General features: G+C 46.0%; 1 protein-coding gene across 1 annotated transcript in view; it reads right to left on the bottom strand.

The window, feature by feature from the left end:
- Positions 1 to 15,420, bottom strand: part of LOC138292135 (breast cancer anti-estrogen resistance protein 3 homolog) — a 191,702-nt gene extending 176,282 nt beyond the window's left edge. The window contains exon 1 of the mRNA XM_069230540.1: positions 15,308 to 15,420. The gene's annotated coding sequence lies outside the window, so the exon portion shown is untranslated. The remainder of the gene's footprint in view (positions 1 to 15,307) is intronic.
- Between the last annotated feature and the right edge of the window lie 679 nt (positions 15,421 to 16,099).

The following is a 16,099-nucleotide window of genomic DNA, read 5'->3' as shown; positions in this document are numbered from 1 at the left end:
CTCATGAAGGTCCTCGAGTCAACTCAAACTAAGCCCCATTGGATAAAACAGGCCTTAGTACTATGTAGGTAGGAAGATATATGGGGTTATAACTCATCCATAGAAGGTGCTATCACCTTCTGGCATTTGTGTGTCTTCACTTTAAATTAACTATTTACATATCTGTTACTTATAGTTATTGTACTTTTAAAAAAAGCTCTGATTGAGATTTGCTATCCTATTTAGAGTACATCAGTATTGATCATAGGATATCAGTTGTGAACAATACCAATTGGATGCTTATACTGAGTTGACACTGCGTTTCCTTCTCCTCACATTATTAACATTGATCTGCAAGTGATGGATCGTAAAGACAATGGAAGGCCCGATGGGCCATATACAATTGGGACAAACCGTGGTCTGATATTGGAACTTTTTCCCCCTAATAACAGCGTTTTTAAAGTGTTTTTATGCTTTCAATGTAGAGTGCACAGCAACCCCGTGTATTTCACCATGGTATTAGCAAATGCTCACCTTTGCAGTTTCAACTGTAGAACTTTAGACAAACAAACACATAATTAAATCGATGCACCTACACCACTTATAAAACCCCCCAGAACTGTGGATAAATCAGTTTTAAATAGGCCTCGGAGAGTGTTTATTTATTTTATGGTAAGCCATTTAAAATACTAAAACCTACCACTCGACACATATTTTTACAATCACAGAAAACGTGTTATATTAAAATGAATTTTATTCAATTACAAATGAACTCCTAAAGCTCTATAACAGTATTGCGGCAAAATGCTGGCATGTACATCGTGGCAAGCACATTATGTGATCGAGGTATACCACAATAAAGTAATTCTCTGTTAAAAACAAAATCGAATTTTGAAAAACAGCCTTTGCTTAAAAATAAAACACACACACACACAATGGTCTACTAACCAGATCTGTGCCATGTACACAAGCGCACGTTCCTGAGCTCCTGATCATGCTCCACTGCAAACGTTTTTAAATTACAGGCTGCTGGAACCCAATGCTGAAAGTAGACAGGCGGCGAGGTGCACCTTAAAGCCTGCGTTTCAGCCCAGCATGTACAGCCATAGGTATGCAACTTCATCGGATCTCTAGAAAAGGAATAAACTATTTCCAAGGCGGCTGCAAAAATAGAGCAATCGAAACACATTGTTTGAACTGCCTGGAAAGAACAGCAAATACATAGGAAGCGCCATGTCTGCCTCTTTTCAGATGATTTCGCTCTCCAACACCGTAGCTTAGACGTGCATGCTGCATGGGGCTACGGATGATACGACTTCCGGCGCGTCCGGAAGTGCGTATATGATGCTGCCAACGCAACATTTGCGTTTCTTCACTGTGATAGGATGTATACGGGAAATAGAGGTGGCCACGGCGTGCACTCAACTGTGTTTTCATAAAACAGAAGCTTTCAGTCTGGTGCAGGAAAAAGGGAAAACTCAAAACTGGGGAAAGCAGAATACAAAGTTTGCGGATATACGTCAGTTGGACGTATATAAAGTCGATCCATATCAAGTTCCACCCGTCCCCTGGCTGTTAGCCAAGAGTATGTTGCATTCTGGGACATGTAGTTTCACATATGGACTAAAATTCGGAGCAATCTCAGAAATCACTTCACAAAACCCATAAGCAATAGGCATTAGTCATGGTGCAATATGAGGTCTGGTATTGTGTGCACATCGTGACACTGAGTCTCTCAAGCTCATAGTGTTGTATCAGGTCACTAAAAGATTTTGGAACATATCGTTTTACTACATTAGTGTACTCTTTTCTCTCTCATCTGCTTATCTGCCAGGCCCTAAATGGTGGTCTTGAAAACACTTGTCAAGTCCATTCATCAAGAACTACCTTAATTTGAATCTAGGATACATTAATTCCGGTGTTTGGTTGGCTTCAGTGTCTGTTTAATAGACCACCCGTGCATGCTGGAAATGAAAACGTGCTGCAGTGAGAGCAGTCACGACCTAAGCAACAATTTCAGATGAGACATCGAAAGTCCATCAAAAATAAATGTAACAATTTCTTACAATTTACTTTATATCTTTAAAATGATTCAAAGGGAGAGAGAAGCGCTCTCTTTTAGATTTTGTTTGTGGGTTTGATCATAATCGGTTTAGAAGTATAGAACTGCGGCATTGATCATGTATGCTCTTTTTTTTTTTAATAACAATGATGTTTAATCTTTGTTTTTGAATAATAGAAATAGCATATGTATAACAAAGAGCTTGTGAAAATAATCTACAAATAATCCAGAAATCCACTATAGCTTTGCATTCCTGACAAAAACTGTGGTGTATACATGTGACAGAATTAGCAAATCATTGTAAAACCATCACAAATCATTTAACTTGAATTTAAAAAATGGTACTGCTCAGCAGTAATCCATGAAACATCCTGACGTCATCAGGAACAATCACACCTTGAGAAGTAATCAGAGACTCATTTGTAAGTCATCCTGAAATCATCAGGCAGAGTTTCCGAACTCTGCTGATGACTTCAAGAGCTTGATGATGTCTGATGACCTGAAAATGACTTCTAAGGTAGTTGGATGAACATCCAATGGCTCTGGGATGGCTTCTAAAGTAATCCTGTTTGACCTGGGGAGGCAGGGAAACCAGGCTCAGCTTCACGAAAATACCTGTGGCTTAGTGGATATGGTCACAGACTCTTGCTCTGAGGGGTCGGGGTTCTATTCCAGGTGTGTACGTAGACATTCCTCTTCTTTTGTGATTCTGGGTAAATCATTTAATACACTTGCCGGCGCAGCCTCTGAACGCGCTGGCTCAGTCTTTGGGCAAAATTACCTGTGGCGTAGTGGTTACGGACTCTCATACAGAGATGCAAGGTTTTTTTCCTAGGCCTGTTTGTAGCCGTTCCCCAGAGCGCCCCTTTTTATAGTAGTGCAGTGCACTCCTGTTTAATGCTTCTACTCTCAGTGATTTTTGTTGACATTTCTCACCTTTTAATGCTTCCTGCCCCCACCCCCCCTTTTGCCTCTGTGTAATTTCCTACAGGCCGAATTCCTTCTTTGCTGGGGTCTTAGGTTTTTTAGGGGCTTGTAAGGTCATCTCAATTTTTTTTTTTAAAGGGATCGGCTAACGCGCAATTACTCAGATTTAAGTTATTTGGTACCCCATACATAACTTTCCATAGACAGCTCTCCAACTCACTGGGGCTTATCACTTTACAATTGGTCTCCCTCCGACCACCCTGCCTGGTGTCACTGTCATTCAGCAGTTGAGGTTGCATGCACTGTGAATTTCCTGCCCTCCAATAATTGGTGCACTGCGCTGGCCGGGAGCGCGAACGGGACATCTTAGGTGAGTACCCCTGTGATCAGTGATTTGTATACTGAGCTTGTTGGTTTATTGTAATTAATTTTTAATTAGAACTGTTTTGAAGTTCGCAAGGCGATCAAATGTTCCCCCACGTGCAGCCTTCCCCTGCTGTGAAGAGACAGAATAAACAAAAGCTGGTTAATCCAGGCAGGGTTTAGTGGTGGTATCGGTCCCAGGGAGAATAGAGGGGGCAGAATGTCGGGGGACACAGGTGTAGCGGGTTCACAACAGAGAGCAACCACTTTGCCCTTAGCCCCTGTTATAGTTTCTAGCAAAACCGAGCCCAAGAGCATTGAGGAAGGCTCTGACGCTATTCTTGCGGTGCTGACCGAGATCAAGCAGTCCTTGAAACAGCTTACTGATCAAAAGAATGGGGATTACTCTGTGCAATCAGGGTCTGGGTCTTGTGCCTCAAGGGAGTGTGAAAATCAACATGTGGGGCCAATAGCTCAGGCAACCCAGCCGGTTCAGGAGACAACTTTAGGTGGGCAGGCAGATCCGTCCGCTGGAATTTTGTCCCCTATTGCATCCCTGCTTTCTCAGCTAGCAAACCCAACTGATGGGAGTCAGGGAAGTATGGCTTCGACCGCCCAGTGGGTTTTATCTCCCTCTGTGTTGTCCACCATTACCGACTTACAGAGAGAGGTGGAGGTCTTGGTATAAGCACGCAATGGAGCTGGTCCTGATCCTGGAGCTCGGACGGAGGGTGCTGATGGCTTAGCTGGGGGTGTCGGTTCCACCGCTGTGGCATCAGGTAAGGTATCTGACAAAGCTGGTAGGGATTCAGGCCCCGCGAACAAACTGCTGGGTAGGCAGGACACTTTGCTATCCAAACCAGGGAAGCTGTCATTGCACGTGCCTTCTGAAGTTAAAGAAAAGATCTGGAAAGGGGAATTTGTGGACATATTTTCTCTAATTAGGCCTAGGAGGCGGGCAAAGCCAGGGAGAAGGATGTAAAGGACACCCCCTCGAAAGAGAAGAGACCTAAGGTGGAGGAGTCCATCAGTAATTGGTTGTTTAGATTTAACATGTTCATGATGGTCATGTTGGAAAAGAGGTCAGAGTTGGCTGCCCCTATGATTTTTATGCAAATAAGATTCTTAAAGATCACCAGACATATGGTGGGTTAGCCTGGTTGGGTTTTGATAGAGATTTTAGATCGGCTAAGGTAGAGGATCCTTAGATTGGGTGGGATCAGCAGAGGTTAACATCTGGTTAGAAAGCGTGAATAATAAGGTACCCCTCAAGCAACCCTTTCGTTTACAATGGTGTGACAGGGACAAGAAGGGGTCATGCTGGGCCATCAACAGAAGACTGTGTAATCGACCGTCAGGCTCCTGTAAATTTAGTCATGTCTGCTTATTTTGTGGACACCCCTTTCACCCGGAATTCAAATGTGTCAAGAAGTCTAAAGAAGAAGGAAAGGAGTCCTTTTTTAAGTATGCTTAAAAAAACATAACATTAAATATAGCAGCAAGCAGTAAATTTGAAATGGTAGTTGTAGAGGCTGGGGGATAGCGTTTCTGAAGGGGAGATGTGAATAACTCTGTCAGAGCCCCAATACTTTTTGTAATAATGCTCTTTTATTAATATGACGAAGTATTCTATTATCTTAAGTGTCCTTTAACAGTCTTTTTCCTCTTCCCTTTTGGTTTCTTTCCTCAGCTCCCTCTGTTCTTCCTCTTCTTTCCTTTTTAGTCCTTCTGTCTCTTATTCCTTTCTCTGTTTCTTTTTAGGGGATCCTCTTCTTCGGCTGGAACCTCGCCGACATCAGGAGGGATCCACAAGGACGCGTTGTTCAGGGTAAAAATAACAAGGGTGGAAAAAAAGGAAAGTGGTTTGTTTTGACGGTTATTTGTAAGGGTTAGAGGGGAAGGTGTGGAGTGGTGGGTGACGGACCTGAAAATAAAATAAAGGGGTGCTCAGATTCTCACTGCTGTGTTGGGGTACTCTCTGTAAGGCTTAGAGCTTTCTCTGGTTGTGTTATTTCCAAGCCTGTTATGGTCACAGCGCCCGATTAGTGATGGTTAGTAGAAGCAGGGAAAAGAGAAGAAAAAATAAATAAAAGAAAACTAGTCGTTTTGTTGTCCTTTCACTTGGACCGGGGTAAATATGTGCAGAGCAAAACTAATTACTGGATTGGCGACGCCAGGTTTATTTCCAAACTCCCTCACAGCGCTTGTCCCAAACCACCCGCCTTCCCCTCCGCCTGTAAAATACGCTATTGGACTCAAGAAGCAGGCAGGTACCTGCGATAGCCACGTCCCTCCATGGACATGGTGGGAAGTTGCATCCAAACGCTGATCAACCGCTGGTGGACCTGTGCCTCGTTTACAGGTCGGATCTCAGTCTTCTGGGTTTTCCTCCTTGCAGTTCGGGTCCGGTCGCTCTCCCTGACGCTCTCCTCCTTCTTCATCTTCCCCGTTCTCTCTCTGCCATGAACGCACCAGCATATCTGGGTTTGCGTAGGTCTTTTCTGTTTCTTGGCTTCTGCTGGTGCCTCCGGGGTATCGGTTGGCCGGGCCAGGGTCGACATCTGTAAACAGGGTCCCGCGTCCCTGTTACAGTAGTGTACAGTCTACTGCGGTTTCAAAGTGCTGCCATATTTAGAAGTAATGTGTTCACCATCTAGAACGACAAAACAATGATTATTAACATTATCCTGTTAATAGCAGGCGTCAGCCAATAGCTGACAACCGCACTACCTACATGTATCGCCCAAGGGTCGACACTGGGGAGGTAAAAAAAGGCCCATCTGGTGCCCTACACCAGAAGGTGTTTATTATGTTTTTTTTAAAGTCAGGTTGTTTGGGAGGAGTTTCCTGCGCAGTTTGATTGCTTTTTTTTTTTTTACTGCAATGACGATCAGCTCGCAGGGTGCACTTAGGCCACTGTAGTCAAAGTGAAAGTAAAACAAGCAGATGGGTTCCTTTTACTTTCAGTGAATCAGTGCTCGCGGGGCCATCTTACTCTTGGGTATCGCCACGGGCCAGCGATCCCCAAGCAGGGATTCACCCACTAGCCACCAGGGAAAGGGGGAGCGGCCCCTTGGGCAAGGGCTTGTGGTCCCCCTGCAATATTTTTATATTTGACTCTTTCTGCCCTCTTGAGGGTAAATGAGGGCAATAATCCTTGATCAGCCCCCAAAAGGGGCACAAAGCCCACTAGACACCAGGGATTATCGAATCTATAGACTTGTGGGGGGGGGGGGGGGGGGGGGCTGCCCAGCAGGGGCATGGACATGCCACCCCAAATAAATTGGGAAATAGTCTTTCTGTCCCCCCCCAGGGGGCAGATGGGGTATTTACCCCTGATCTGCCCCTGGGCACAGAAAGCCCACTAGGCGCCAGGGATTTTTTTTTAACTATGGGGTGGAGACTGACCACCATGGGCATGACCTTGCTCCCACCCCAACTAAATGGGGCAACAGTCTTTCTGCCCCGGGGGGCAAATTGGGATAAATACCCTAGATCCGCTCCCCCTCGCGGGACAGAAAGCTCATTAGACTCCAAGAACGTTTTTTTTTTCCCACCACGGGCATGACCAGGCCCCACCCCAAGTAATTGGGGTAACAGTCTTTCTGCACCGCCTTGGGAGGCAGACTGGGGTATTTACCCCGATCTGCCAACCCAGGGGGCAGAAAGCCCACTAGAAGCCAGGGATTTTCGTAAATGTTGGGGTGGGGGCTGCCCAGCATGGGTATGGTTATGCTCCCACCCCAAGTAACTGGGGCAACTGTTTTTTTTTTTACCCCACCCCAGGGGCAGATGGGTGTAAATACCCCTGATCTGCAGAAAGCCAGTGAGACACCCGTTATTTTTTTTTTAAATAAAGGAGAGGGGGCTGCCCACAATGGGCATTTTTATGTTCCCACCAAAACCAAAGGGGGCAACAGTATATCTGCCTTCCCTTGGGAGCAAACTGGGGCAATTACCCCTGATCAGCCCTCCAGGAGGGCAGAAAGCCCCCAATGTCAGGGAATATTTCCTAAAATATAGGAGAGGGGGCTGCCCGGCCAACCACTCCAAGTAAATGGGGCAACAGTTTTTCTGCCCCCTCTGGGGGCATATGGGGTATAATTAACCCTGATCTACCCCCTCCTACCTGGTGGGTGGGCGGAATGCCCACACTATGGCAGCAATATATATTTTTAATAAATAATGGGGTGTGTCTTTCCCATCCTAACATCAGGTCCCATCTTCACCCCTAAAACGTCAACAGTCTTTCCCTTCCCCTGCGGACTAAATTATCCCATCCCAATATTAAGCAAGAGGATATTTTAATCTTTTGGGTGTTGTTTTTACATATGGGCCAGATGAACAAGTTACTTACCTTCGGTAACGTCTTTTCTGGTGGATACATTAGCTACATGTGGATTCCTCACCTAAAGAATTTCCCCCTCACACCAGTTTTCAACTGAAATTTTCTTCTAGCTCTGCACGTCGACGATGAAGTCACAATTACCCGACTCCACGCGACGCGGTATGACGTCATCCAGGCAATAAGAAGCCCCCGTCGACTTGCAGACGTCAGCACCATTTTTTACGTGCCTTTGAGGCGAACATTAACATTACCGAAGTACTATAAGTACATCAATTAAACTTATATACCAACTTTTATTCCAATAATCCGAAACGAAACTAATAGAAACAACAACACGAATAATGCATATAAATCTATATACATATGCAAACATGTTTTCTTTTATATATATACACATATATAAAGAAATATATATATACATTGCATTATCATATACATATATACAATATACAGCTGCTCACTGTAGGAGGCTAATCTTTCACTAATATTTTTAAGGATGTTATAAAAGTTGTCATGAGTTTTGTAAATTTAGGGTAATTAGCAGTGCATGGTGAGGGTACGAGCTATAGTTACCTTAGGGCACGAGTTATAGTTACTTGAACTAACCATAATTATAACAGGTGAATTTCAATGTTTGTGTACATTTAAAATTTGAGCCTAACTATAATATCGATGTAATTCTTGTTTTTTAAGTTAATTTTCTATGTTTTTTTAATTCCATTTCCTAACTATAACGTCCCTGTAACCTTTGTTTTTTTTCAGTGCATTTCTATGTTTTTAAGGTAAATTAACGTAAATACTATCCTTTAATCCAACCACCGATGTACATGGCCTTTGGCTATACGCAGCAGGGGTTGGCCGCAGGGACTGGCCTGCGACCAGGTCCTGCGTCCAACTCCCCTATAAGCACCCACCCTGCACCACGCACTGCCTTCGCCCATTCGTGAGAGGGGATGGCCACCAGGTCTGTCTCTCTGGGTGTGAGAATAGGGGTGAGAGGGTGTCCCTGGGTGTGACAGTGAGTGTGAGAGTGTCTGTCTGGATGTGAGAGTGGGTGTGAGAGGGTCGATGTGGGTGTGAGAGTGTAGGTCTGGAAATGACAGTAGGTGTGAGAAGGTGTTTCTGGGTGTGAGAGTGTCTGTGTCTGTGTGGGTCTGTGAGTGGGTGTGTGAGAGTCTAAGTGAGTCTGTGAGTGGGTGCGTGAGTCCCTGAGTGGGTCTGTGAGTGGGTGCGTGAATGTCTGAGTGGATCTGTTAGGGGTGCATGAGTGTCTGAGTGCATCTGTGAGTGGGTGTGTGAGTATCTGTGTGGGTGTGTCAGTAGCTGTGTGAGTGACTCGGCCACAAAGTAACCTCACCTGCCCTTTTATCCAACAGGAGTCCACAGTTTTGCACAAAATATCTACCTAAGTGGAGTTATTTCTGCCTCCTTGGGTCTTGGGTAAATGCCCAGTACACATTCTTCACTACATCTGCGTAGTAGAGCACAAGGAAATGTCACCAGTGACCTTGTGTGCATTGGCAATATGATTGTTTCTGGTGCGTCTTTATCCAGAAATATGAGATAAAATGAATCCTCCTATAGAGAGGCAAACAAAACTATAAAGATGTAAATCTCCACCAAACTACGGTCATTTCTTATATCTATAAGAAGTAAGTGCTTCTTTGTTTTGTGGAGATGGCCTCATATTCCTTGGATTTAGGAACACACACCAAAATCGGTGGGAAATGCACTGAGGGGCTCTTTGGTAAGCTGTCCACCATCCTGGCAAAAGGAGGGGAGATGTTTGCATACTACTTAGGTGGACAGTGCGGGGCCAAGCAGGCAGAGCTTCCAGGTGATTTGTACATTTACATACTCATAGCAATTTAAAAGGAGGGCCATGGATTCTGCTCTCACCAGGAGAGGACAAAAAGAATACACTTGTCACAGTCCCGTACAGATTGCACTTCAATAGATCAATGATGCATTCAACTCTGCAAAGGATTTCAGATCACTTTTCAATATGGAATCACCAAGAAAATACACTTAATTGGGGGAGGGAGGCCATGCGGCCCCTCTTCCTCTGAAAATGTGAGCCTCTGGGGACCCCATCCCCGGGGGCCTGCCCATGTCTCCTGGGTTCCCTTTGGCACCCAATGAGCATGATCGGGACTGCGGGGAGCCTTAAAGCCCCTGCAATCCCAGGCAGCCCCCCACCTCCTGTGGGAGCCGGCATTGCTATTGCACACAGGGAACTGCTGGAAATGCAGCTCCCTGTGTGCAAAAACAATTGTTTATCTCTTTCGATACCGGCATGTCTGGGACTCCAAGGCTTGTGGATACGGGTATTCCTACACTGTCCACTTTTCTTTTTTTGTGGGACTCAACTGAAGCTGAGTCCCAAGATGGCTGCCAACACTTCCTGGTTGAAGTGTTGACAGCTAATCAGAGCTCTGCCTTTCCCTGTACGAGCTTGTTATTCTTTGCGAAGTCATTGCAGAGGAACCGCGGCCCTAGATATATAAATTTGGATTTCCTTAAATTTCTTAACAACTACTGAATGGATTTACACCAAAAAACAAAATGCACAATCTGCGGAACACAATCTAGCTTTCTGACAAATTAGGTGTAATTCTGTCCAGTGGTTCAGGCTATAGTTGTATTCAAAACTCCTACGGGAATTAATACAGGAAACACACTTTTTTTTACCCCCCTTTTATCTCGGCCCAGCTTGACAGATCACCCAAAACTTTTCATGCGCAACAAGAATTACTGGCACACTTTTTATTAAAACATTTTGTGAATATCTGTCAAATGGCGCAAAAGATATTGGCAAGTCAAAAACGCTTTTCCTATGGAAACATGGTGTGTGTCTGTGTGTGTGTGTGTATGCGAGCGCACTTAAAGAACAAAGTTTAGAGGGATGTTATAGTTAGGCTCACATTTTAAACGTATCTAACCACAGAAATTCACCAGTTATAGTTAAATTTATCGCAAGTAACTATAACTCATGCCCTAGGGTAACTATAACTCGCGCCCTCGCCATGCACAGTTTTTTTGTTGAAAGTTTTACCCTAAATATTACATTCATACTATCAATGATGTTATCAAAGATGTCATGAGTGCCGTAATTTGTCGGGTAATTAGCAGTGCATGGTGAGGGCGTGAGTTATAGTTATCTTAGGGCAAAAGTTATAGTTACTTGAGATAACTCTAACTATAACTGGTGAATTTCTACGGTTCGGTACGTATACAATGTGAGCCTAACTATAACGTCACTGTAACCTTTGGTTTTTTAAGTGAATTTCTATGTTTTTTAAAAATTCTATTTTATAATTATAACGTCCCTGTAACCTTTGTTTTTTTCAGTGAATTTCTATGTTTTTTACCATATAGTAAGTTTCATTACTATACATTAATCCAACCACCACCGCGCACGGCCAAAGCGGCGATTGGTCACAGTGAGTGGGTGCATGATGGTGTCAGTAGGTCTGTGAGTAGGTTTGTGAGAGTCTGAGTGGGTCTGTGAGTGGGTACGTAACTGTCTGAGTGAGTCTGTGAGTGGGTGCGTGAGGGTCTGACTGGGGCTGAGTGGGTGCATGAAGGTCTGAGTGGGTGTGTGAGAGTCTGAGTGGGTCTGTGAGTGGGTAAGTAAGGGTCTGAGTGGGTCTGTGAGTGGGTCTGTGAGTGTCTGAGTGGGTCTGTGAGTGGGTAAGTAAGTGTCAGAGTGGGAGTGGGAGAAAGAGATTGAAAGAGAGAGAGAGAGAGAGAGAGAGAGAGAGAGAGAGGGAGACAGAGAGAGAGTTTTTTAGGCTTTGATGTATGATATACTCAGAACAAGATATTTCTGCACAATTTGAAGAAAAAAAATGTATTTGTTATTTTAAAAAAAAGTAAGATCATCTTTCAGTATGAGCCTTAAACATTTGTACTTCAAAAACAAATAAAGAAGGGAAACAACTATGGCTGGACTGAAACCCTCAACGTGAAGTTCTGCGACCTTCACACTTGAGCTATTCATATATTTTTTTAAATATGTATATATATTTTTTGTCCCTTTATGGACTATCTGGGACCGTGGGGGGGGGGTACCCTGTGACATAGCAGGAGCTCATCCTGGAGAGGTGACGGTCCCCTGGGACATCTGTGGCTCCTCGAGATCCCCTTTCTTTTTTTTACTATTTTCCCCAGGGAGGAGATGGTCCCCGGGGCTGCGGGGGAACCATGCGCCCCCACTTAATATGTGTACACAGTCATGGGGTGGTGGGGGTCCTTGGCGCAGTGGGGGGGCATGCAGCCCCCCACACCATATATAATTAAAAACCCTGTGGAGGTGGTGGTCCCCAACACAGCGGGGTGCAGCCTCCCTGCATTCATATATAATGAAAGCCCCAGGGAGGTGGTGGTCCCCAGGCCAGCGGGGGCGCACCCCCCACACCATATATAAAAAAAGCCATGGGGAGGTGGTGGTCCGTGGGGCTGCGGGAGTCTGCGAACGCACCCTGCATTTAGTTATAAGCCTCGGGGAGGTGGCGGCCCCTGTGGCAGTGGTAGGGGGCCAGGTGCCCCTCCCCCCGCAATATGATCTAAATGCCCCAGGGACTTGGCCCACCCAGGGACTTAAAAAAGAGGAAGCGCAGGAGTCTGCGCTTTAGTTTTTTTTTTTTTAATTTACGGCGGACCCATGGATACACCACGACTCCCACCATAAATTAAAAGAAAAATGCCTTTTAGCCCTGGGGGCGGGGTCCCTGTGGGACCCCATCACCAGAGCTAAGGGGTCACGTTGACTGTACCCTGGCCCCTTTTCTTTTTAAAAAAATGATTTTCACGCACTCGGCTGAAGCCAAGGCCCAACATGGCTGACAGCACTTACCTGTTGAAATGTTGTCAGCCAATCAGATCTCAGCATGAGATCGGGAGGGGTCACGGATCCTTCACGTCCCTATATATACAATTTTGGATTTCCTCTAATCTCTCAAAAACTACGGAACGGATTTACACCAAATACCAAAAAGGGCTCTTTCTGGACGAAGAGCTACCTTTCTGCCAAATTTGGTGTAAATCCATCCAGTGGTTTTAGTGCTATCATTGCTCAAAATCCCTATGGAAAAATGAATGGGAAAAATGTGTTTTGGAGCCCCCCCACCCCATTTTCTGGATCCCCGCTTTGCAGATCACCCCAAAACTTTCCAGACAGCAGCTGAAGTGAGTGTTGTATTTTCTTGGAACATTTTGTGAAAATTCATCAAACAGCATCAAAGTTATTAGCAACAAAATGGGGTTTATGATGTCAATTATTCATTTTGTCCATGTGATGTGACCATTACCAATCATATAGGGGCATATTTATACTCCGTTTGCGCCGGAATTGCGTCGTTTTTTTTAACGCAATTTTGACGCAAAACTAACTCCATATTTATACTTTGGCGTTAGACGCGTCTAGCGCCAAAGTCCATGGAGTTAGCGTCATTTTTTAGCGTGGACACCTACTTTGCGTTAATTATATGCAAGGTAGGCGTTCCCGTCTAAAAAATCGACTCCGAGGCATGTGCGTCGGATTTATACTCCCGGGCAAAATTCACGCCCGGGAGTGGGCGGGTCAAAAAAAATTACGTACGGCCGCTTTTGCGCCGTTTTTTAGCACCTGCAAAAGGCAGGCGTTAAGGGACCTGTGGGCTCTGAAGGAGCCCAGAGGTGCCCTCCCATGCCCCCAGGGACACCCCCTGTCACCCTTGCCCACCCCAGGAGGACACCCAAGGCTGGAGGGACCCATCTCAGGGACATTAAGGTAAGTTCAGGTAAGTGTTTTTTTTTTATTTTTTTGGTGGCATAGGGGGGCCTGCTTTGTGCCCCCCTACATGCCCCCTTGCCCAATGACCATGCCCAGGGGACAGAAGTCCCCTGGGCATGGCCATTGGGCAAGGGGGCATGACTCCTGTCTTTGCTAAGACAGGAGTCATTTCTATGGGGGTTGGGAGTGAAAAAAAATGGCGCAAATCGGGTTGAGGCGAAAAAATTGCCTCAACCTGACTTGCCCCATTTCTTGACGCCCAAGCCCCATATCCCCCTACGCCGGCGCTGCCTGGTGTACGTCGTTTTTTTTAACGCACACCAGACGGCGCTGGCGGCTAACGCCGGCTAACGTCATTCAATAAATACGGCACCCGCATGGCGCTTCAGAATGGCGTTAGCCGGCGCTAATTTTTTTGACGCAAAACTGCGTTAGTGCAGTTTTGCGTCAAAAAGTATAAATATGGGCCATAATATTTTGTGCAGTTTCAGGATCACCTATTACCAACCACGTATTTTGGTTTACCTTTGTTGTGTATGTTACTGTTGGAACAAATCTTTCATTTATTGTTATTAGGGATTTTGCATTGACACGCACTGAGGCTCCCGAGGATAAGATTGCATCCTAATGAGTCCGAAAGGGACACCGAGTTCCTAGGAATACTGGGTTTGTCCCCTGGTTTGCTTACTTTTAGGTACTCTGGCACTGCCAAATGGGACAGCCTGAAAAGGCAAGTGTGAGGGCTGGGGTTTTCGATCCTGTCGGCCGTAACAGGGCCAAAAAAGAGTGGTCCACACAGTGGCCCTTTCAGGCTGGCTCAACAGTCCAGCAGTGAGTCCAGGTCGTGAGCCTCTATCGTCTAGATAATAACTCCCTACATTAGGGAACTACCAGAATATATCATTCTCAGGCTGCAGATTATTTACAAAACAGGGGTGTGTAGGATCCTTGTTCGCTCTGCCCGCACTTATATCATATCAGACAACATTTTTGCTAAAGATATTCTGACCTACAACATGGACTATGAGCAGTGTTGCTGTTATTATGCGACATGTGCGGCCGTGACGCTTTTCGCATAGTTATAGGTGTGCCGCATTTGCCACATAATCCATGATCTGACGCATAATCTGCAGATTTTAACTAAAAACATTGTTTATAGCTCAAATCGTTCAAAAGCTAATAAAAATGCAGTGGCACGTGTTGCCGCACATTGGAGGGCCCTTTGGAAAGCTTGACTGGTCACCTCACCTTTCTCTTGCTTATAAACCGGCCTTAAAAGTGTGACAATCGAGCAAGACGTGCTCTTTAGTCAGCCCAATGAGATAATTAAACATACCATCCTATGCGAACACCCTCTACCCCAACTATCGTGCTCAATAACTTAGGCATTCTATTTATATAGACCCTTATTACTAGACCACTGTCAAATTCCCATTAGGGACCCCACTGACATAAAAACTTATCTGACCAGCATTATAAACCCTCCGGTTTCACACTGACTGTAGCGCCCACTTTAAAAGACTCCCTCACCCCCGTAATCAACCTCCCTAAGCACCCGACTACCTCTGTTCTCTTACACCAACCAGCCTCCACAACACCTAACACGCCCACCCCTCGCTCCCAGGAGGAAGGGGGAGAGAGGGCGCCCGCCTCCTCCTTGGGGAAATCCCGGAAACAGCGGCAGAGTTAGACAAAGTAGGTGTCGCAAGCCACCGCAAGAAGCTAGGCGCACAGAAGCTCAGAGCATTTCATAGGAAACAGTCAAAACTTTACATATCACAGCAAACCGCCTGATGAATCAACATGTAAAACAATCACATTATGTAAGATCCTCGGTTAACACCCGCCTTACTTATCCTTGCAGCAAAAGTTGTAGGTGTTGCAGCGAGCGGTGTGCAGAGTTCTTGTCTTCCTTTTATCGGTCATGCTTACCCCACCTCTTTCTATTGTATCACCAATGTCCTCTTCCTTGCAGTCACCCCACTCGCCCGCCCCCTTGGTCTATTCTTCTTCTGCTGTGGTCAGTGGGTGCTGCTGTTCAGAGGGTTGTTTCCTTCCCTATGGGCCGTCTCCTCCCGCAGGATGTGCGGCCCAGCAGCGACACCTTGTGGTCAAACACAGTAACCGCAGCCCACGATAGTCCATATTTGGTAAGGGTTATTTGGGGGGTGATTCTAAGTCCGGCGGGCAGCGGAGGCACCCGTCGCGTATTTCAGTGTCTGCAATGCAGACACTGAAATACTTTGTTTGGCCCTCTTACGGGGGCCCCTGCAGTGCCCATGCCATTGGCATGGGCACTGCAGGGGCCCCCAGGGGCCCCGCGGCACCCCCTACCGCCATCCTGTTCCTGGCGGGAGACCCGCCAGGAACAGGATGGCGGTAGGGGGTGTCAGAATCCCCATGGCGGCGGAGCGCGCTCCGCCGCCATGGAGGATTCTGTAGGGCAGCGGAAAACCGGCGGGAGACCGCCGGTTTTCCTAGTCTGACCGCGGCCGAACCGCCGCGGTCAGAATGCCCTGCAGGGCACCGCCGGTCTGTCGGCGGTGCTCCCGCCGACCATGGCCCCCTTGGTGTTTAAACTGCAGAATCCCGGAAAGTTCACACAGTGAAAAGATTTGAATTGAATGGCATTTTTAGTTTCTTA

Source organism: Pleurodeles waltl, chromosome 4_2 (assembly GCF_031143425.1).
Source record: "Pleurodeles waltl isolate 20211129_DDA chromosome 4_2, aPleWal1.hap1.20221129, whole genome shotgun sequence".
NCBI classification, from domain to species: domain Eukaryota; kingdom Metazoa; phylum Chordata; class Amphibia; order Caudata; family Salamandridae; genus Pleurodeles; species Pleurodeles waltl.
Note: the sequence above shows the minus strand (reverse complement) of the source record. Positions and strands in the feature narration are given on the sequence as shown.